This window comes from Crassostrea angulata, chromosome 1 (genome assembly GCF_025612915.1).
Source record: "Crassostrea angulata isolate pt1a10 chromosome 1, ASM2561291v2, whole genome shotgun sequence".
In the NCBI taxonomy this organism is placed as follows: domain Eukaryota; kingdom Metazoa; phylum Mollusca; class Bivalvia; order Ostreida; family Ostreidae; genus Magallana; species Magallana angulata.
Genome location: NC_069111.1, coordinates 28711950 through 28735772, shown reverse-complemented (window position 1 = coordinate 28735772; position 23823 = coordinate 28711950). Strand labels below are relative to the sequence as shown.

Sequence of the window (23823 nt, the reverse complement as noted above, 5' to 3'; positions counted from 1 at the left end):
AAAATTGTCTTGATATGTGTGATAGTTTAGTTATCGTTATGATAATTGAATTTGAAGTTTAAAATTAAAATAATTGGGAGATTTCTTGAGCGAACATGCCAAAGGTCAAAAGAGGTCAAGATGGGGGGACAAAGTGGCCGAAGAGGAAGAGAAATGAACAAACCCGCGACGTGGGATCATCGTCCGCACAGGCAGATGACCTCTCTGAAGAAGTCCCGCAGATGATGGCACCAGTAACACTCCATGATGACGGCTTGGATGCTGCACCCATCCCAGGTAATGCACTCGCAACAGTTGCGTGTATTGAAGGTTGCATTCCACCCCAAGAAACTCTGTGCAGTTTTCGGTGGGTCACAATGTTAATTCACAAATCAGACAGAAAATCATTCAGGGCAAATACATTGATTTGGCTACAATTCTATCACTGAGGATAGTGCAAGCGACAGGGTTTTTGTCATGGGCAATGATGGTCAGCTTTGATTAAGGTCAAAGTCTAGCATAAAAACTGTTACAATTGAAAAGTGGAATGATGCATTTTTAATTTATGTGAGTATATTTACTGCTGTGCACAGTGACAAAACTCAAGATTTGTTATAATACATGCATGCTATTAGAATAGGGGCAGGGAGATCAGTGGGGTGGAAGCAGTATGATGAGCAATGTAGGCTTAAAATGGCAATGGACCCATCCAAGTCATGGGCAGTAGTAGACTCAGAACTTTGGGTTATGTATATGGTGGGTGCTAGCAATTCTTCTCCAGTTTCAGGGTTCTATGGTGTCAATAAGTACTATGCGTTCAATTTTCAAGGGGTTTGCATCAGCAATCCATGTTCATATTCACATGTGTGTATAAAATGTGGGCACGAGCATTCTATGTTGAACTGTCCAATGTCAGCCCATCCACGTAGACATGTGTCAAATTTCAGCCAACGCCTGCCTCGCCCATCAGGATATGGCTCTCCTCAAAGGTTTAGACAAGCGCAACCTCAAACACTCTCCACCAAAAGACCAGCTCAGCAATTCTCGGGGTACAGGAATTTGGGACCTAGGACATTCACCAATTAGGGTTGATAAAATCTTTAGAGTTTTACAAGACTATCCAGTAAGGAAAGCTGCAAAGGAATTACTTAAGGGTTTAACAAAGAGGTTTAAATTAAATTATGTGGGACCAAGGTTAGGTAGTTTTTCTAGAAATCTTGTGTCAGCAAATGAGCACAAAGCTCAATTAGAAGAAAAGATTAACAAAAAAGTTGACGCGGGTCGAATTATGGGTCAAATTTCTAATACACCATTGCCAAATATACACATTCCCAAAAGGTTTAGTTCTAAAATCAAGTGGAGGCTGGAGGATTATCACACATCTGTCTTACCCTCTTTCTCGCGGTATCAATGCATTTATAGATCCTTAATTATGTTCAGTAAAATATTCATCTTTTGATTCTGTTGTGGATATGATTGTAGAGTTGGGACAGGGTGCAGAACTGAACAAAGTTTACTTTAAAAAATAATGTTTTTAGGTTACTTCCAATTTATCCTGGGGATTTGAGCTTTTAGATTTTTTAAAATTTCAAGGAAAATATTACTTTGATAAATGTATGCCAATGGGCTGTTCATTATACTGTGCCATTTTTGAATATTTTTCACCATTTTTAGAGTGGGCTACAGTTGAAAATTCAGATTTAGATACATTGTCGCATTATTTAGATGATTTCATTTTTGCAGGAAGTAAAGGTTTAGGAAATTGCCACAATTTGATGAGTTCATTTCAGTCAATTTGCACAGAATGTGGTGTTTCATTTGGCAGTTGGAAAAACTCAAGGCCCAGTCTTATGTTTAACTTTTTTAGGTATAGAGATAGACACAAATCAAATGTGTATTAGGATACCTAGGGAAAAAATATAAGAGCTGAAAGGTTTATTAGAAGCCCCATGGTCAGAGAAAAGGTCAAAGTTCGTACATTAGAATCATTGGTAGGAAAGCTTAATTTCCTAAGCAAAGCAGTCAGAGGTGGTCGAGCTTTTAACAGAAGGTTTTATGATGCAATGATAGGTATTTCAAATCCAGATTTTTATATTCGACTCAATTCAGCTGTTAAACAGGATATGACAATGTGGCTAAGTTTCTTGGTTGATTTTAATGGAAAAGTTTATTTTTATTTCACCCAAAGGGAATGGACTAGTTCAAGGGTTCTTCTGTTGTTTACAGATAGTGCTGGCTCAGCAGGATTGGGATGTGGATGTTATTTTGGGGGGAGATGGATGTATTATCAATGGCCTGGTTGTTGGAATAATCGGGCTATTATGAGAGACATAACTTTTGTAGAGCTAGTGCCTATAGTATTGTTAGTAATGGTTTAGGAGGGGGGCGGGGCATTAAGTAAAAAAAGGTGCAATTTCATACAGATAATATGGCTTTAGTTGGAATCCTGAACTCACAGTCATTATAGTCACCAAGAATTATGTGTTAAGACAACTGGTTTTATTTGTTATGAAATATAATATTACATTTGAAGCTAAGCATATTGCTGGTCTAGATAACAGTATAGCAGATGCAATTTCTCGTAAGCAGTGGACGCGTTTTCGGAATCTGAAAAGACCCAGATCCAATTCCAGCAAGGTTTCACAGTTTGATCTTTGAAGCGAGGCCACTGGATTGTTAAATGCAGCAAATGCAGTTAACACCACATCTTCATACATCACTGGAATTTCTGCCTTTGAAAAGTTTAGAGTTCTAACCCAGTTTGCAGTTACCTGGCCCCCTCCTCTTGATCAGTTAGTAAATTTTATAGCATACCTGTTCCTAAATGGCTATTCAGATTCAACAGCTATAGCTTACATATCAGCTATTGGGTACAAATGCAAGATTGGGGGTTTGATGGATAATACAAATAGGTTTATTGTAGTAAAACTCCTACAGGGTTTAAGCGTCTTAGAAATAGGGTGGACGGAAAATTACCTTTGATTGAGCACATGCTTGCTCAATTGATTAGGGTGCTGACTAGCATATGCCATAACAAGTACATATGTATGAAGCCATTTTGTGTTCGGCTGCCTATATGTGAACTTTTTTTGCATTTCTAAGAGTTGGGGAACTGACTTTATCAAAAGGTAACAATTCAGAAGTTATAAAAGGGATTCAAGATGTCAAGATTAAAGATAAAATTTTACAAATAGTGTTGAGGCATTCCAAGACTGATCAGATTAACAAAGGGGTGACAATTGTATTAAATAGTCCAAAATGTCCAGTGCATTGTATGATTGATTACATGCAGATTCGTCCAAAAATATCAGGCCCACTGTATTGTCATTTTAATGGCAAACCAATTACTAGGTATCAGTTTTTAGTAGTAATGGGTAAAGCTTTGGCAGTGTTGGGTTTTAATAGTCAGTTATATACAACCAATTCCTTTAGGATGGTGCAGCTACTGCTGAAGTTGGGAAAGGTTTATCAGATGAGGAAATAAAGCTTGCAGGGGGATGGACGTCAAGTGCATTTCAAACTTATATTAGGTCTCCACTTACATGTTCCAAAAAAATCTTGCAGGGCTAAGATGTTCAGTCTGGTAGTGGGATCCTCCATTGTAAGAAATGCAGGAATTGCAGCCTTAAGCAGGCCAGAGGGACAGGGCTTAGGCCTCCAGACAAAAGGGATCGACATTTGTTGGCAGGGCTATGGGGGTTGTGATTTGTTGATCTTGCCTGCAAGCTCAGATGGTTAGCCCAGTTTGAGAATCCACCTAATTTTATAGATATCCATTGTGGTGCCAAAAACATAGTGCAATGGAACAGGCACGAAACAGGGTCAACAGGGCAGCAGCCAAAGAAATCCTAGGTTGTGGGGGAGGCTTCTTAGGCATACACAGTATTTAGGAAAACCGAAACAACTGTACAGCCGGGTTGGGGTACATCTGTCCGGTCTGGGGAACGACATTATTTTAAATAACCTAAAAGGGGCATTAAAATACTTTGTCAAAAAAAGGAGGGAGTGGTTTTCCCAGTGAATTAAATTCTAGGGTCCTAACAAACATGTCCACAGTGAGTGGTGTTAAATTGAAGTTGCCTACCCCCACGAGGTGGCGGTGGAAACCTTTGGTGCCCAAAGGTACCCATGTGGCGTAATTGCCACCTTCAATTTAACCATTGAACTGTTCTTAGTATTTAGTGAGTTTGTTGTGGTTGATGTTGATGTATATAGATATATTTTGTGGACTAATGAGATATTTGAGTAAAGAAAATCAAAATTATATAATACAAATATATTATCTAATCTGTGTTGAATTTTGTCCGTAGCACGATTGCGGTCAACCCAGCGTGCTACTTTTCCCAGCAGGGAGGGCATAAAATGTTGATGTAGGGGGTAATTGATGTTCAAAGTTACTAAGACATGAATATAAAAATAAAAAGGTAGCATCAAAACTTTAACATAGTTTTAAACGCCCACATACATATTTATAGTGAAATTCAAACCGTGATCCTATTGGTCAAGAAGTGACCAGAATTGAGGCTCAGGGTTACAATGGATAGAAAAAAGATTAATATATAAAATCAAGGGGATTATAACCGTTGAAATTTATGAAAAAGCAACCTCATGCTCAACATACAGTACCGATATGACCCAACCTAACACAAAGTAAACCCCATCTAAATCCTGGGTTTATTTTCTCGGTTTATTCCGGGTTTACTACAGTGAATCCAGAGTAAAACCCAGAGCGGGCACAGAGAGTATTGTTCATGCATTTTCATTAAATTAAAACTAATATGCTCTTTGAGGCTCATTAAAGTTTAAAATTGTAAATTGTCAGTAAGAGTAGATTGCTTTTAAAACTGTCAACATTGCAAAAATGTTGTGTCCCCACATCAGAACTTTATTATATATATATATATATATATATATATATATATATATATATATGTATATATATATATATATATATATATATATATATATATATATATATATATATATATATATATAAAGCCTTGGTACAGCAAAAAATACTTAAATAAATAAAACAGAATGCGACAGTCCAAATTAAATAAATTGTTTCCTGTTAGCGCTTTCAGCCATGTCGGCTCTTCAGACGGTTATACAAAATTAAAAACGTTGTTTGTAACGTTGTCAATGACGTCACTGACAACGTTACAAACAACGTTTTTAATTTTGTATAACTGTCTGAAGAGCCGACATGGCTGAAAGCGCTAACAGGAAACAATTTATTTAATTTGGACTGTCGCATTCTGTTTTATTTAATATTTAAGTATATATATATATATATATATATATATATATATATATATATATATATATATATATATATATATATATATATATATATATATATATATATATAATAAAGTTCTGATGTGCGGACACAACATTTTTGCAATGTTGAGAGTACATGTATGGGACCAATGTTTTTTTTCCATCAAACATGATACCATGGGGTCTTAAGATTTTTGAAATGAATTTTCCAGTGTGCACTGGTCTAATGCTTTGATGAATTTCATGTATTAAAGAGAATGGATACCTCATATACTGATATCACCTAACTAGCTTTAAGGTCTAAGAGCCCATGCACGGGAATCATAAATACATTTATTAACATCAAAACAAATGGATATTTCTAAGGAAGGATATATTTTAGTTGCCCTTTAGAGATACAAAGTAAAATGTCATCTATCATAACTAACTTAAGTAAAAAGAGATAGTCAAAGTAAAAAACGATTTTTTTTAATTTATGTCAGATTGTGCAATCGCCATTTTTGTAATAGTTTTAAATAATAAATAGTATGTCTTGACGTTTGATTGGATACAGTTGTTAATGAATATGCATAGATTTTATACGCATTTCCTCGCCTGCTTATATAAAAATGTTGTATCCTTGACAACTTTCTGTAGTGTAATTGATTTGTGGCGTTGAATGCAACATTCATTGGTATATATGATTTTACCGCAAATTGATAATGATTTTAACCGGAGTTATTTTCATGCTGATTTATCTTGGTAAGTTACTTAAGCTCACCTGAGTTGTAAGTGCAATGTAGATTTTCTTAACATCACGAGTAGTTAAAAATTATTGTGTGTTTGTGTTAACTTTTCACATCTTAATCCTATGGAACTAATTAGCCAATTTTAAGTCTGGGTTTACTTTCTAGGTTTACTCTGGGTTTACTAGAGTGGACCCAGAGTAAACCCAGAGTGGACCCAGAGTGGACACAGAGAGTAAACCCCGATCAGAAGTACACCCCTGTAAGCAGAATCTACATGTGTATTCGGAATATGCAAGGGGCAAGAGTTACAGGCAGTAGGATTGTAAGATAAAAGACGGATCTGTTTTATACTTCAGTGCGTAAAATGGACCCCACAGCCAATTCCTGTGTTACCCAAAGTAAGCCCCGAGTAAACCCAAAGTAAACCCGGAGTAGACCCAAATTTTCAGAATATAAAACCAGAGTAAACCCCAAATAAACCCCAAAAGTAATCCAGGGGTTAAATTGGGGGTTATTCTAGTGTTAGATTAGGTCTGATCGGTACAGTAACTGTATATCAGTACGTTTTAACATTAACTCCAAGAGATCAATAAAAGGCTACATTTGGAAAGAGGGGGCCAATATATCATAAATTTGAAAGAATTTGACGTTGCAGTGACAAATGATTTGTCAGAGCTTTTTTGCTTTTTTTAACTCATCTACATAAATATGTCCTCTTCATCTGTATATATTGACTCAATGAAATTTTCTGCAAAAAAACTGTTTATATAAACCTTAGCATGTTCTTAATAACATGTAAAAATTTCATAGCCGCTTTCTTTGCATTCAACGGAAATACTACATTAGGAATTACTCTTTGCCTCATTTCCGGAGTTATGACTTTTTGTTACTATTTCATCAAATTTTTCAACTAATACATTTTTCGTTTTAATTTTTTAATATCATCAGGATAATACTTAGAATATATCAATAATTATATTAACCACTGATGATTTTGGACATCTACATTTGTTATATTAAAATGTTAATTTTCGCAAAATGCGTACTTTTAATTAGGAAATTTTTACATAAAACACTCGATCAGAATATGTCAGCCTACTAAAAAAACAACTAAAAATTGTTTCTTGGGACAAAAATCAAAATGGATATATAAATGTTTTTAAGATAAAAACCGCAGCAATATGAAACATGCAGATTTAAAAAATAGACCTGACCTGAAATTTAATCTGTTTTTAAACTTTAAAGAAAGAATTTACATACTAATGTTAGGTACTTCTACAATTTTGATGTTTATTTCTTGTTTATTTCAGATATGTCATTAAGCGTTATCTTCAAACATGAAAACGTCACGCTTACGCTTGATAACGAAACTGTCGTGAAATCACCTGGATATCCGAACAAAAAATACGAACAAGACACAATTTATACATGGGATGTAACAGCACCTGCAACAACAGAGAAAATTTCAATCAACGTGAAAATAAATATTCATAAATTCAATGGTCCTTGTCAAGACTATTTACAAGTTTGTATAACTTTCATTTGAAAAAAAAGGATTAAATACTTGTTCCCAAGGTCATCATAAATATTTAAAAGAAAATATCCAATGCGAAAAAGAACAGCCTATGACTACGGAATTTAACATATTTTCAATGTATTTGATAGATAGTGTTTAAAGTAGAAGCCCCCTTTATATAAAGTCATGTTGAAAACTAAGTCAATAAAAATATAAGGAGTGAAGTTGAGAGCTAATGTAGATTCCTAGTTAAACGCGAGGATTAATATCTGCGTAACATCGAGAGAAGCATGTGTTGCTGATTTTAAAATATCGTTATTACTATTATTATTAATTATAATTATTAATATTATCGCGATTTGATTAAAAAAGGTTGAATCGTGTACTCATGTGAAATAAGGAATCATTAGTATTAAAATTAAGTATATTTATTGAATAGATTCAGGAAATCAACCCATCCTCGGGGAACTTTACTGTATTCAAGCGATGCGGTAATTTCACCTGTGATAGAGAAGCAAATGGAAATCGACTGCTAATCACGCTTTTATCAAATTATGATACGTTGACGTCTAGTGGATTCCAACTTAGACTGAAAGGTAATATTTTTTCCCACAAAAACTTGGATAACTTGCATTTAAAGAAAGGAGAAAAACACTTCATTTTGTCACATAATGTTTGGATCCGAGCTGTTTGACAATCAGAAACACTGGGTTTGTTTTTAAATTATAAATAATATATAAAAAAATTTTCGGGGGAAATAATAATCGTTAGACTAATAACCCATTACTCTCTTAAATTCAAGAGCTATTAAAACAACAGGTTTTGTTACGTATATTAACATACAAATTCAATGGTTGAAGTATGAACAGTTGTAGATATACAATGTAACGGTAATATATATGCAATGTTACAACGCACTTAAAACACATACTCACTTGATTTGTATTTAAAGTGCGTTAATTTTGGGACCAGGTCAATGCACTTAATATTTTTAAAAGTGCGCTGTTATTGTGAATGTTAACGCACTTTGAAAAAAAATTGTGCAGGGTTTGGTCGAAATACTTGAGACTTTTAAACACATCAATTAATTATTTTAACCCTTTTTAGCTCAATGGGATGTATCAAAAGAGAACCCTTGGGGTTCTCAGATAACTTGTTAAACATTTTCTCTATTAAGTTTTCTCTTAACATACCGGTACTTAATTTAATCATTAAAGAGACTTGGTGACGCACAAATCCATGATTTGTCAAATATTGAAATTTAAGGAGGCCGATATGGGGTTTTTTTGCGGAAAAACTACAATAGCATAACTCTTTATTTTTTAACCATATGTAATTTAAACCAACTTTAGTTTATTTGCAAAGGTTCATGAAAATCGACCGTCTGGCTCTTTTTAGGGACCATCTCAAAATAGAGGTACATATGTACATTTACTATAGGAATATATAGGAAACTGTCATTTTCCGCACATCAAAGCAGTTTTTAAAAAATACTACAATAGCTTTTTTTCTCAAATTGTTATATATGATTAGTAATATCATTTCCTACCTTATATGTAAAAAACACAAAATTCTGCCGTCTGGTTTTAAGTGGGTGCCGTCTCAAATTGTTAAAATGCACCAAATTTTGCTATTTATTTGGATCATCACGAATGATGATTGGTATAATGGATTCATTCCCAAAAATGTCCCCGAGGATAGCATCATTCTGTATATAAAATTTCAACAGCGTACAATTTTTACTTTTTCTTTTATGTTATTTCTTATAACGTACTCTTACAAAGCTTCATTTTATTATAACGTCACAAAAGCGCAATGGCATTGCTCCCCTACCGCACAACGTAAAAATCGTGTTAAAAATAAAAATTTCCTTTAAAAATCTAAATATTTTTATCTGTATTTTGTTTATTGTGTTCAATTTTATAAATGATATCGAAAAAAATTCATAAGAAGTTTAAATCAACTGTATTATTTAAGAATGCGCAAAAACATGCGCAATGCAAACTAAAGTCGGCCTCCTTAAGTATTTACGATTTCCACATATTTCATTATTTATCATATGAAAAGATGAACTTTTTTAAAAAGTACAATTTTCAAAAGTGAAAAAAAATTTAAAAAAAAGAAAAATAGAATTGATCGTTGGCTTACCACATACATTTAAAGCTATACACGCTATAATTTGCGTCAATTTTAAATGATGGGGAAAAACATGTGTTTGAATCCTTACAAAAGTTACCTTGATGTTGTTAATTTTAATGCCCAATTCGATCACGCAATAGATATCAAATTTTAAACAAAAAAAATATTTGCTTTCCTGCCAGGAAAGTAATGCCTTCGCATGAATATCAATCTATCACTTGATATCCACAGCTAATTTTAGACTATCATACAAAGCTTGGTGGGGGTCAACACTTTCATAATTGTTGTAGTTTCCCGAAAGAAAGGATATAATTTTTTTTTCAGTAAATCATAAATTTGTTCTACATATGAATATACGAGAACGAATTTAAGAAAAAACAAACAAAAAAAGAACCCCCCCCCAAAAAAAAAACCCCACAAAAAACGACAAAACAAGCGTTTGAGCTTATTTAAGTATTGAATCCTTATTTTTTGAAAGGTAAAGTCTCATAACTGCAACGGTGTGTGCATACAAATTGAATAACGCGCGTTAGCGCGTCATGAAAATTTGTTTGCACACACACCGTTGCAGTTATGAGACTATATCTTTCAAACAATAAGGATTTAATGCTTATATTTACATTTTTTTACCTTCTTGCCTTAGACGCAAATGCGAATTATACCTCAAGTTACTGTATTATCCTATGGGTAAGTTCAAATTAATGGAAGAGCCACAGTAACAGCCACAAGCGTGATATTTGATTTTCGCTTGTGACGTTTTATTTATCAGCGTTCAACGTTTGTGACGTCACAATTAAAACTCGTGATTTAACCTTTTAGTACCCTGTCTGTGTTATGATGCTATATCTGCAGTAGCTTTACATGCAAAATATATGTGGAATGTAAATATTTAAGAAATGAACTCAATGTCTACCCAAGTTATACTCGTATAACCTGGGTTGGAGCAATTTACGCTTTTTTATAATCCGCGAACCTGGGTTGGGGCAATTTATAATCCGCGAACCTGGGTTGGGGCAATTTACGCTTTATAATCCTTATAAAAAAGCGTAAATTGCTCCAACCCAGGTTATACGAGTATAACTTGGGTAGATATTGAGTTCATTCCTTATAATTTAATTTTCTGGAATTTGCTGTACAAATTGAGCCCGTTTTACTTTTAAAAATGTTATAAATCTGTTCAAAACTCAAACGTAACGTCAAGTGAATTAGTACGTTGGTGCATTGTGACGTGTCTTGTGACGTGCAAACCAGAGGCCTGTTCAACGGAGCGGGTGCTCGCGAGCGCTCGCCAAAATTCCCTATACCCGCAACACAAATTTTGGCGAGCGCTCGCGAGCACCCGCTCTGTTGAACAGGCCTCAGGTTATACAAATTTAACTAAATTTTTCTATTCAATCAAATGCCGCGTTACAACCATAATTAAATTATTTAAGAAATGAACTCAATGTCTACCCAAGTTATACTCGTATAACCTGGGTTGGGGCAATTTACGCTTTATAATCCGCGAAGCGGATTATAAAAAAGCGTAAATTGCTCCAACCCAGGTTATACGAGTATAACTTGGATAGATATTGAGTTCATTCCTTATAATTTAATTTTCTGGAATTTGCTGTACAAATTGAGTCCGTTTTATTTTAAAAATGATATAAATCTGTTCAAAATTCAAACGTAACGTCAAGTGAATTAGTACGTTGGTGCATTGTGACGTGTCTTGTGACGTGCAAACCAGGTTATACAAATTTAACTAAATTTTTCTATCCAATCAAATGCCGCGTTACAACCAGAATTAAATTATAACTGTATATAAAATTGAGACGGATATGTAACACCCATGAAAAGGCATTATTTTCCTGTCAGGAATATAAGCAATCAAAATTCTATCTTTGAAACTAGAAGGAAATATGCACTGTAATTAGATAAATACTGTAGCATGGCATATATTATGAGCCAGCGTGTTCTCCGTGAAACCAGGGACCTGTTTCTCAAAAAGGCCTACGTCCAGGAGCCCGTTTCTCATAAAGGCGTAAACCTGGGCCTAAGTTAGTCCGATTAACGAAGTTACGCCAATATTTAGTAGGGTCTAAGTTGCATTTCTGAAAGAGGCGTAAGTTAGGGTTTAAATGTCGAAGAACTTAGACATCTCCGCTGCGTACTAAGCATGCGCATATCCTATTTGTTTTGCTTTGAGGCTATGATTATATGTGGTGGATCAATTTTCCTATTCATAGTACATGTACCCGAAAGTACGCATGTTATACTTTACCACTGAATGTGAATAGTTCATGTTGTTCATAACAGTTTATATTAATGAAAGTAGACCAAATGCCTATACACTTCATAACATAATGAAATTTTAGAGAAAAGCAGTTGATATGAAAGAGACATAGTTAAGAGGTTTCAGAAACCAAATATATGAAAATTAAATGCATTGTAGATGATATTGAGGCACAATCGTACATATTAATTGAACGAAACAATGCATAGAAATTAACTCCAATGTTCGTGTAAACTTCAAATATTTATAGAATACAGGGGTAGGGTACAGTACATCTGCAGAATGATAAGTATGCTTCATATAGATATTTAGATACTTTCAGATGCTGGGATAAGGCTTGATTCTTTTTTACCATAACACTATATTATTTATAGAAAATAATATGACCATGAGTGATAAATAGCAACCAACTGAAATAAAAAAAATTCTATTGTATAAATAACATTACATGAACCTTGTCCATGTCTACAGAAGGAAGAAAAGTTTTATCCTCTGCTCCAATATTGAATAAATGTACACGATGACATGGAAACGATTCTTGATTTTCTGCATTTCAAATGATAATGGTTTTGAAAGATATTGTCAACAATAAACAAGACATTTGAGGCCGGGGTCTCCCCAACTCCCTTTCCTGTTTTTGGTTTAATCGATTGATTGTTTTGTTTTGTTTTTTTTACGGGGGGGGGGGGGGGTTGAACGTACCATATACAGTATACAGGGATTTATTCGCTCCCGTTTAATTTTCAATCATTTCATCCTCGTTGTCAGCGGGCGAATTTAAGACTTGTTGATTTTCACTGTCTAATATTAAGTAACTAAAGTAACAACTGTGACTTGGCGAATTCACGACAGAGCGAAACGGTTTGCAAGTGTAGAAGGGTGGAAATTACACGGGACGAAAATAACCATGTATACAGTATCTTGATTAAAATATAGATATAAAATTAGTCATTTAAAATCACCCTAACTATTTGAAGAAAGTTTTATGAATAAAAGGTTTCTAAAAGTTTGATGGAAAAGGCATCTAAAAAAAATCCCCTATCCCCCTCCGGATAAGACAGTTTGCATCTTAGCGGTTTTAACAAGTATATTTGAGTTTTACTTGTTTCCCTAGTATCTGCTTTGGGTTATTGTGGTGGGGGGTGTATACAATTGCTTATATAATAAGTATGACAAATGCAAAGTAGTTAAATGTGTAAATAATGCACACTGTTCTAAAACTGCTAAAACAACTCTTTTGTATTGCAAGTCGACAACTTCGAAATAAAAAAACATCCCTTGAGATACATATATCTTAAATATGATAAAACAAAACTATCATGAATTCAAGTAAATAAAGATCAATTCAGTTAAATGATACAAATAAACAGCATATATGCATATGCACGAAGATCATTGATAGTACATGTAAACCGGAAATCAAATTCAATAACCTTATTAATTCTAGGATTAAGTGATCAATCGATGTTAGTATGAAGGTAATTTATCACTTAATCCTAGAATTAATAAGGTTATTGAATTTGATTTCCGAAAATTCAAGGTGTGCATATGAAATTTTAGAATCTTCAAGAACCTTGACAAATGCTTGTCAATATATCTAGAATTGATACAAACTCCTAAAACATATTTTAAAGTAATATTTTAACAAAAATTGATTGTACATGTATCTAAATAATGCGAGTTCATAAACATTCAAAACAAATGTAGCTTTCATACGGTTTAGTAAAGATACTAGGAGTTTAAAAATGAGAATGTATACGTGTTGTTAAGTTGTAAGTAATATAGGTGAAGAATGTACAACCACACACAAGGACAAATTACAACTGTGAAGGTTTTGCGTTGCTCCTATTCAAAGGAGTATTCTCAATATTTTAAAATCAGTTTCGTTTTGTAGATTCAAAGTTGATTAGAAACATTAAATTCTAGTCTATGCTTAATAGGCATTGATTTAAAAATCAACTATCTTTTCGCACTTATGTGTACATCTATCTTGTTGGGGAATGCATGTTTAATTTAGAATTATAGCATTTTTTAAATTATTGTGTTTATATCATTTATCGGGATATACCCATCTTTAAGTCTTCATACTTAAAGTATTTTCATTAACAAGTAGTAATGTATATTACATGCATTTAATAAGGTAAGCCCATTAATTATCAAACTGATTTAATCTTAATTTATTTAGAAATAGGCACAGTTATCGAACAGTAGGTATATTTTAAAGTTATACATACATGTACAAGTATTTCAATAAATGAGAATGTTTACCTTAATAACACGTAAAACAAACCAAAAATTAAAATTCTCTGTTTATTTTGCCTTAAAAACAAAACTATCGCCATTTTTTATGCACAGACTAAGGACTTACGCCTATCCATTAGCAGTGGTAGATTTAAACCCAAATTTATTCCCGACTAAGTTCCGCGCTTTTGTGAAACGCAGCTTAGTCTGGTTTTGAGGTTTAGTCCCTGATATAGTCTGGACTAAGCTTACGCCTGGACGTAGGCTTTTTTGAGAAACGGGCAACATTATTCAGTGAGCGAAGAGCAATAAGTGTCACTTAATCTGTATGCGCCTGTCCTTCCTTTAAATTTTTCTTTGTGTTTTTTTCACATGTACATGTACGTTCACCTCGCCCCGATCGCTCTTCATATAACTGTAATTTTTAACTTGACTTCCTTTATCGCACATTTTTTCCTGTATGCAGCATTATATTATGTTGTTGTTATCAATTGATAATGAGTGGGTTTATACAAATACGTCAATCAGCATCTTTGTTGCAAATCGCAATTGCAATACAGACCGATTTCAATGTGTCATTACTTAAAGAAATGATATAGCGGACGTGGTGTATGCTTTCAAGCGAGACGTGCGATAAGAAGTCCTCTCTATTGTAAGAAAGTGAGAAACTTGTAACCTCTAAGAATTTTTGTTTACACCTCTTTTATTATTTTATACATGTTTAAACTATGCTGTTCAAACTACCTAAGTTTGATTGACAAGAAAGATATTACACAGTGCCAATGAAAATTTCAAATGAATGAGTGTAAATATTTTTTGGATAACAAGCATTTATACACTGATCTATCAAATTATGTAATCATTGATAAATAATTTTGATAATGTAATAATAAAATGTTAATATTTTTTAAAAAGAAAGTTTTACAAATTACGGAACCATATTTAGTAATTAGGACAATTTTTAGTTGAATTTATCTTTTTTAAATGTATTTTATCCATTGTTGCTTTGTATGCATACAATACGTGCATACTTATGAACTTATACGCTAAGAAACTCATTTAATTCATTTAAAATGACTCATTGTGTATAATTAGTAACGTTAAATGTATAAATGCCATTTCATAAAATATTTTCAGTACATATCAAATGAGCCCATATATCTTCACTTATAGCACTTTGCTTTTATATCAGAATTATGATCGATCACCTTCGGTTAGCCGGTAGTCATCATAAATTATATTAAAGAATAGATGACACGCAATTTACAACATTAATTTGACGATATTGTAAAAAAAAAAAAGGCGTTAAACTAATCAAAGTCAAATTTATCAAAAAATGTCAAACTTACAACTAGTGTAATTGACAGTAGTGCCATCAACAACTATCACGACAGCTAAATTACAGACCTTGTCAACTACGACACCATCAACTACGACTTTATTTAGAACGACACCATCAACTACAACAACATCAACTACAACAACATCAACTACGGCAACATCAACTACGGCAACATCAACAACGGCAACAAGGACATCAACGCCATCAACTACGACACCATCAACTACGGCACCACCATCAACTACGACAACATCAACAACGACATCAACGCCTAAACTAACGACAACAGCGACGTCCTTAACAACAACGCCCACAACAAAAACAACAATGACACCGAATACAAATGCAACAACATCAATAAAATCAATGTCACCATTAACATTAATGGCAACCAGACCAGCATTAATAACGTCAGATGAAAATAGTAGGTGTATTTAATTAAAGCTGCTTGGTCCAATTTTATATCAAATTTTACTTTTATACGATGGCTATACTGAAAATATTGTAATTTTTTTATACTTTAATAGCAAAAAATCGGACCATGCAGCTTTAAAGGTTTTGTTTACCAATAGAAGAACAGTTTTTCTATTAATAATTTTATCAAAGACATCTTTTTTCCAGTTGACAAAAAAAAAAATCTGTCGATGGTGTATATTCATTAAACAATTATCCAATTTCAATGGAGAATTTCAGCTATGCTTACAGAAAATGTTTTGATTAAAATTAAATTTAAAAAAATTTCGTTTGAAATTCTTTTTAAAGTTAAAATTTCATGTAAACAGTGAGATACATCGAAAACAAAATTGGGATTTTTGTTAGTTTTGATTTTAGAATTGTGTTTTACCAGTTAAGTATCAGCGGAAGTAGATGCACAACTATAGCTACGTGGGAAATTAGGGTCGGACCGTTAAGCTACAGTTCCATCCATACAGACAAAACCTATATATTTATAGCGCATAAAAAGTTGCACAGTTTTGGGCTTATTAACAAATGTATGACTGATTCTGTAAACATTTTCATACCAAATAATTTTTGAGAGTATTTGCTTGCATGATACGTTTTTACTAAACACCATATTATGCCGGCGGCGGAAAGTGAAGCATGTTTAATTCAAAATGTTGGGATCAAAATGCGCCATTTGTACATGTAAACAAACCACTTCGTTTCAATTTATTTGACTGGTGAGAGTGTTCAGAGATATTATGAGGCAAGTAATGTAGTAACATTTCAAGCAAAATGACTCAGGAATTTGTATTAAAGTTTTCAAATAATATATTCCTTAATTATATTAGTAATTCCAAAACGGTTTTGTATACAATAATTATTTACAGTTTTTGTATGAATGGAACTGTAGCTCTACGGTCTGTCTACAAAATTCCCCGAATAGCCACAGTTCTGCAGCTACAGCTAAAAAACTAATGAATTTTGCTACATTTGCCATCCAACAAAATTATTAATAAGAAAGTTCGGTTTCTTAATATTAAAATGTCGCCAGGTGACAAATCACTCAAATATCTACCGTTTAGTTTTTCTTGTAAATTTTTGTTGTTGATTAAACTTAATATTTGGTTTAATTCATTTCGTTTCGAAAATTAATAAGTTGTCTTACCATTATTTATTAGCAACAACTTTGTCTCGCCATCTATGAGATTGATCAACCAAATATATCTTTATAATAAGTCAGTAACAAACCTAATAAGTAATAATATCAAACAACAACAGAAACACAGCCAAAACAATCCTCTTCTTCAGGAACTAGAAACAATACGACACCAATGAATACAATTACTGATAAAGATACAACAACATCCTTTTGGGACATGTTTGGAACTTTGGAGAAGAAAACAGGTATATTAATTGAGTACATGTATGTGCCAAGTTTTTATTTTCGTCATTTTTCACGATTTTTATTGAAAATACACATACCTGTCAGAGAATTACAATTTAAAACTAAAGATTTTTTCATTGACGCCTCATCTTTTTCACTCGGACAAAAACAAATTTCTTACGTAGATTTATAATGGGAAGTTTTGTCACCTTTTATTAATCGCGAGTCACTGGGAACACGTCGCACAATTTTTCAAAGGTATCAACCGGGTACCTTTATGTCAAAGGGAACAAAATCCATATGATTTTTTCATAGTAATTGAATGAGCACCGTTTTAACACTGAAGTATTTACAAATATTAAAAAACTTTAAAAATAAGGTGCATAAATATCTTGGGAGAGAGTATTATGGGTATAGTACTAGTATATATACAGAACAGATAAATTTAACTTCATATTTTACCTGACTTTTGATAATAGATCCGGCAGTAATTAACTTGGTTTTTTTTTTAAAAAAATTACTTTAATTTGTTAATTTTTTTAAGCCATTTTTAGACCACAATACAACTACACTGTACTTCCAAAAACCAAAAGAACCTCAAATTACTTGTCAAAATATTGCTTTAAAGATTTTTTTTGATCATAAAATAAACTGTAATGATTATTTTAACTATCCTAAGTGGAACCGTGTTTATTTAATTAAAACTATTTCTTGGGGAAGATGACACGGAACCTGTTTTGAAAACTTAAATATTAACTATTTTGATATTAGTTAATGCATATACTTATCTTGCATCATAACATTTGGCTTTTTTTATTTTGTAGTAATTTTGTTGATAGGATTAGGGGTTTTAGAAGTGACATTGATTGTTGTTGGAGTTCTAGCAGTCCAGAGATATCGGCGAAAGAGGTATAAGAATTTATATAGATACACTTGTACAAAGGCATGGACATGACATTAATGTTTGATGTTACAGTCAGTGCTCATGGTTAATTATGATATTAATTAATAGTAATGGAACATGCAAGAACCCTCATTAGCTATAGGTTCATTTACCTTTTTGTGCTGATCACTATAGCACTGAATCATGATTTTTGGGAGTTGATTTTAATCAACTCTCCTATGCACTTACTCGGGCAAAGCGAAAGTGAAACAGTGTTTGGACCTAAGCACAAATCAATACCGCTGACAACACTTAGTTCTTGAAATAATCGATAAATTCGATGCTATGTATTCTGAAGCATTGTTTGTCAAGAAAACTTATTTATTAAAACCATGAAAATAGTAAGATTTTAAATTGTACAAACAGTTAAAATATTTTTTTAAGTCGTATGTATTCATACGCTAGAGTTCAATGTAGTCTCGTTCAACCACCCGCTTGGCTGTCTCCGTTAATATCCAACAAAACAGAGTCTTTCTTGCTTGTCGGAGATAAACGGAGACAGCCGAGCGTTTGGTTAAACAAGACAAGAGTTTAATCTTGCCTGGATCCATACAATTTCTCAGAAATATTTCGATTACTGATACTTCTTGCCATGCAAAATCACATATCGTTGATTTTGAATAAATGATAATCGATAAAATCAACTCCCGTCAGTACTTCAGTACTTTGATTTTAAGTATACAGTCTCATAACTGCAGCTGTGTGTGCATACAGATTGAGTAACGCGCGTAAGCGGGTTATGAACATTTGTATGCAAGTATACTTATACATAATACATATACATAAATATGCTTATGGTCATATTTACATTATTGTAACTTCATGCCTTGTCTGAAAATGTGATTTATACCTTAAAATTCCTATTTTATCCGAAGGGTAAGTTCATATTTATAGAAGAACCACAGTAACAGCCGCAAACGTGAACTTTGATTTTCGCTTGTGACGTTGCAGTTAACAGCGTTCAACGTTTGTGACGTCATAATAAAACTCGTCATTTTAACCTTTGAGTACCCCGTGTGCATTACAGTGTTATAACTGCCGTAGCTTTCAACACACTTTACAAGCAAAAAATATGTGGAATATAAAATTAATATATTTATTTTCATCGCATCGAAAATTCGAGAAAAGAAAAACAACAACAAAAGAAAACTATTAAATATACATTGACAAACGACTTTGCATTTCTTCTTAAAACCTAATTCTGGTATACTCTTACTTTTAGTTTATTTAACAGTATCATTTTTATTATGTACTTTTAAGGTGTGTCGGTTTGTAGAACGAAATATAATTATGTAATGTTAATAGTGGACCATTTTTATGAATGATCTTAACTTTTATAATTCGTTCTTTTTGTGTTGGATTTTACAAAAGACAATACTCGTACATGCCAAGTCATAGGTTATGTGTAGTGCGCCATCAATTGTATCCGAGTAAGTGAAAACGACTCGCCCAATCCAAATAGTTCCACGATTAGTGTTTGTGTTTATTATTAAAACAAACTTGGAACCGGTTTGTTTATTCTCAAACGCCATATTTTCAACACACCAATTCCTTGTTTAAAAATCAACAATCTGCACTTTTTAACGAACAGTATTAAACTTCTAGACACTCGGACACATATCAACTGAGACTTGACGCTCTAATCGAATTATTTTTTTTTTTCATGTTCAAATTTATAACAATTTAAAGCCTTTAAGATTCAATATATGAAACTCAATGTAAAACTAATTAACAATTCTAAACAAACATGTTTATTTTTATGTTGTTTTCAAGAAAATACTGCCCTTCAAGACAGGCAAGGAGGAGTAACGATATCCATACAAATCCACTTCAGGGACAAAACAGATGTGAGGAAACACATGTTTATGACGAAATTGATATCGATAATGTCAAAGAAGAAGAAGAGAACCAGTATAAGGAACTTCCAGAAGGAGTATACGATACAACCCTCAAGCGTCGGTCTCATCTAAAAGTCACCGGGAAACAAAAACCATACCATTCAAGAGGGAGCATTATCGATATGTTTCGAACCTCTTCCTTTTTTTAGAAGGAAAGTGAATGAAAATTCCGTAATGACATTTTCATCATTTAAAGGTCCAATACAAACTCAAAGTGGTGAGAGAAATAATCAATAAAAAAAATGTTATATATGGATATAAAAGAAAAACGTGGATAAATCAACAATCAGAGACACGTTCCGGAAACCAAATACCTTTTTTACTTTTTTAATCGGGTTTTCCTACGGAAAATATTTGATTTCTGATCATTTATGAAAAAAAATACCAGCTTTAAAACTTAGTCATTTTTTGGCAAAATATTGCATATAGGGTACCCTCCTTGTACGGATAACTCCTCCTACAGTTTTCAAGATAGGAAGTTGTTCTTTTGCAGATCAGTTGTACATATATATCAGAGGTGTGCATATTGCTACGATTTTGATTTCCGATTATTTATGAAAAAAAAATACCAGCTTTTGAACTTAGTCATTTTTTTGACAAAATATTGCATATAGGGTACCCTCATTGTACGGATAACTCCTCATACAGTTTTCAAGATAGGAAGTTGTTCTTTTGCAGACCAATTGTACATATATCAGAGGTGTGCATATTGCTGGGATTTTGATTTCCAATTATTTGTGAAAAATTACCAGCTTTTGAACTTAGTCATTTTTTTGGCAAAATATTGCATATAGGGTACCCTGCTTGTACGGTTATCTCCTCCTACAGTTTTCAAGATAAAAAGTTGTTCTTTTGCAGATCAATTGTACATATATCAGAGGTGTGCATATTGCTAGGATTTTGATTTCCGATTATTTATGAAAAAAAAATACCAGCTTTTGAACTTAGTCATTTTTGGCAAAATATTGCATATAGGGTACCCTCATTGTACGGATAACTCCTCCTACAGTTTTCGAGATAGGAAGTTGTTCTTTTACAGATCAATTGTACATATATTAGAGATGTGCATATTACTAGGATTTTGATTTCCAATTATTTATGAAAAAATTTGAGCTTTTGAACTTAGTCATTTTTTGGCAAAATATTGCATATAGGGTACCCTCATTGTACGGATAACTCCTCCTACAGTTTTCAAGATAGGAAGTCGTTCTTTTGCAGATCAATTGTACATATATCAGAGGTGTGCATATTGCTAGGATTTTGATTTCTGATCATTTATGGAAAAAAAAACACCTTTTGAACTTAGTCATCTTTTGGCAAAATATTGCATATAGGGTACTCCATTTCACTGGATACGGGTTGACATGGATTATGGATACAGTTCACATAAAAGAAAACCCGGTTTGCTTTCACATTGACAGCTTTTCACGTGTTTAATGATGGAAATCTGTTTGTAATAAATGTAATTGATTTTGATGAGACTTCTTCCGATTTCACAGACGAATCGAAGGTCAAAATCCACTAGTTATACTTCAAAGACTTCAAACATCAGCGATCCGTTCATGGCATATTGTTTTATAAACTTACGATATATTATGTACACATACAAAGGTGTATAAGTAGAAGAAAAATAAGGAATTATGATTTAAAAACCGTAAAGTGGTAATTAAATCGAAAATACTTCATCCATAAAGAGACTTTGAATCCTTAATTGAAATTTAAGTCATAGAACATATTTGTTTTAATTAAGCGGAAAACAATTGTTGTTTTAATGGTTTTCAACGGCGTTTTAAAACGTGTGAAAGTAAGATGAAAGAAAGTTTCAATTTTTGCATGGTACACTTAGTAAGAAAGTCAATTATAACCAATTACAAGCTATCATAAAATAATGAACGTTTTTATGTGAATTGAATATCTTTATTTTAAATTCATGACATTTTTTTCTTTCCGTTCTAAATTGTTTTTTTTAGTATTTACTAACACAAAAAATACTTGACGATCCCGACATTTGTTGAAAATTCTACCTGGTACTCTTGATTTCTTTTATATTTGGACTTTTTATTTAGCTTTTCTGCTTTATTTTCATTTTGATTCCAATTTGTATAATTACGAGGAAAAACATTAATTTTGTACAATATGTATAATAAACTTTGGTAATATTCTATTGCAATGTACATGTATTCAATTTATAATGATGAACGATATCGAAGTCATATATACGTGTTTTTTATGTCGTATATATTTCAATAAAATTGATAAACACATTCTGTATCATTGCTTAGTTACATCTTCACAAAAACCAGCAAAATTTGTTCCACGCTTCCTATTTTACTGGGCATTATTCGTTTAGAAAGAGTACTACAGAACTGTTAACTTTTTAAAATGCAATACTTCAAATATTATACGAACTTCTCTGTGTTGAATCTGATTCATTCGGAAAATATAGTAAGTTTTATTTTTAAAAATTCTTATATGAAATTAATACTCTTAAGGGTCACTCTAGTTTTTTTCATTAAAAGGGTACGTTTGAAACAAGAAAGTTGCCAATGAAAATGAATTTAACGTAGAATGTTAAAACGTAATTAAATTATACATGTATGGATTGCAGTTGAGTAATATCAGGGGGAAAAAATATTTACAAATTCTTACACAAAACTTTACTGCTGCGTTCTAACTGCAGGTCGGTAGCGATCGGTCTGGGGAAAAAAGACTATACTCCATACTATTTTTCAGACCAAGAGGTACTGACCTACAGCTAGCTGCATTCAAAAACGTGACCTGAGAGTCAATATAACCAAATGCTTCATCCACTACATGAATTAAGATAACAAACCAAATTTTATATTTATACAAGTTGTTGTACGTGACCGAAATGTACTGTCGCACAAAGTTTAGTCACGTAGTGTAGAAGCGCCTATTCGCTTTTTGGAGTTCAAGAGCACCGATAAGGAAAAGTTTTTATATCGAGTGACATCCTCCTTATCTAATACCATTCCCTGGGTTAGATTAATAATAATAATGCTTTCAATACTATTGGACGAAAGGAGTAAAACAGTCATTTCAGTTTTTATCTAACCTGAGCTGAAAGCTCAAGTCAGCTTTTCTGATCACATTTTGTCTGTCGTCCGTCTGTCTGTCCTAAACTTTTCACATTTTCAATATCTTCTCACGAACTACTGGGCCAATGTCAGCTAAACTTAGCACAAAATACTCTTCGGCAAAGGGGACTCAAAGTTGTGAAAAATAAGGATCACGTCCTTTTTCAAGGGAGACAATTAAAATTTATTGAAACTTTTTGAGAAATTTTCAAAAAAAACATCTCCTCAGGAACCATATAGCCCTGTAAGCTGATACTTGTGTTGAAGCATCCTTTGGTAATGTAGATTGAAAGTTGTGAAAATCATGACCCACAGGGGTAAGGGTGCACAATGGAAGGTCATACTTTTATATTGGAATATATAGAGTAAATCTTTAAAAACCTTCTTCTAAGAAATTTATTAGACAGGTGATTCTTTATAATTGTTTAGACTTTGGCCCTTGGACGATTTTTGGCCTCACAAGGGCTTCAGAGTTTGATGTGGGTTTATATTCCATATATAGACAGTTGTTTAGGATCTTTTTGAGAGCTGCAATGTGCTCAAAATGTGATAT

At 32.9% G+C, this 23823-nt stretch overlaps 1 pseudogene; it reads left to right on the top strand.

Moving 5' to 3' along the window:
- The first annotated feature begins 95 nt into the window (after window positions 1–95).
- LOC128177055 (uncharacterized) lies at window positions 96–4005 on the top strand (annotated as a pseudogene).
- Window positions 4006–23823: the final 19818 nt, after the last annotated feature.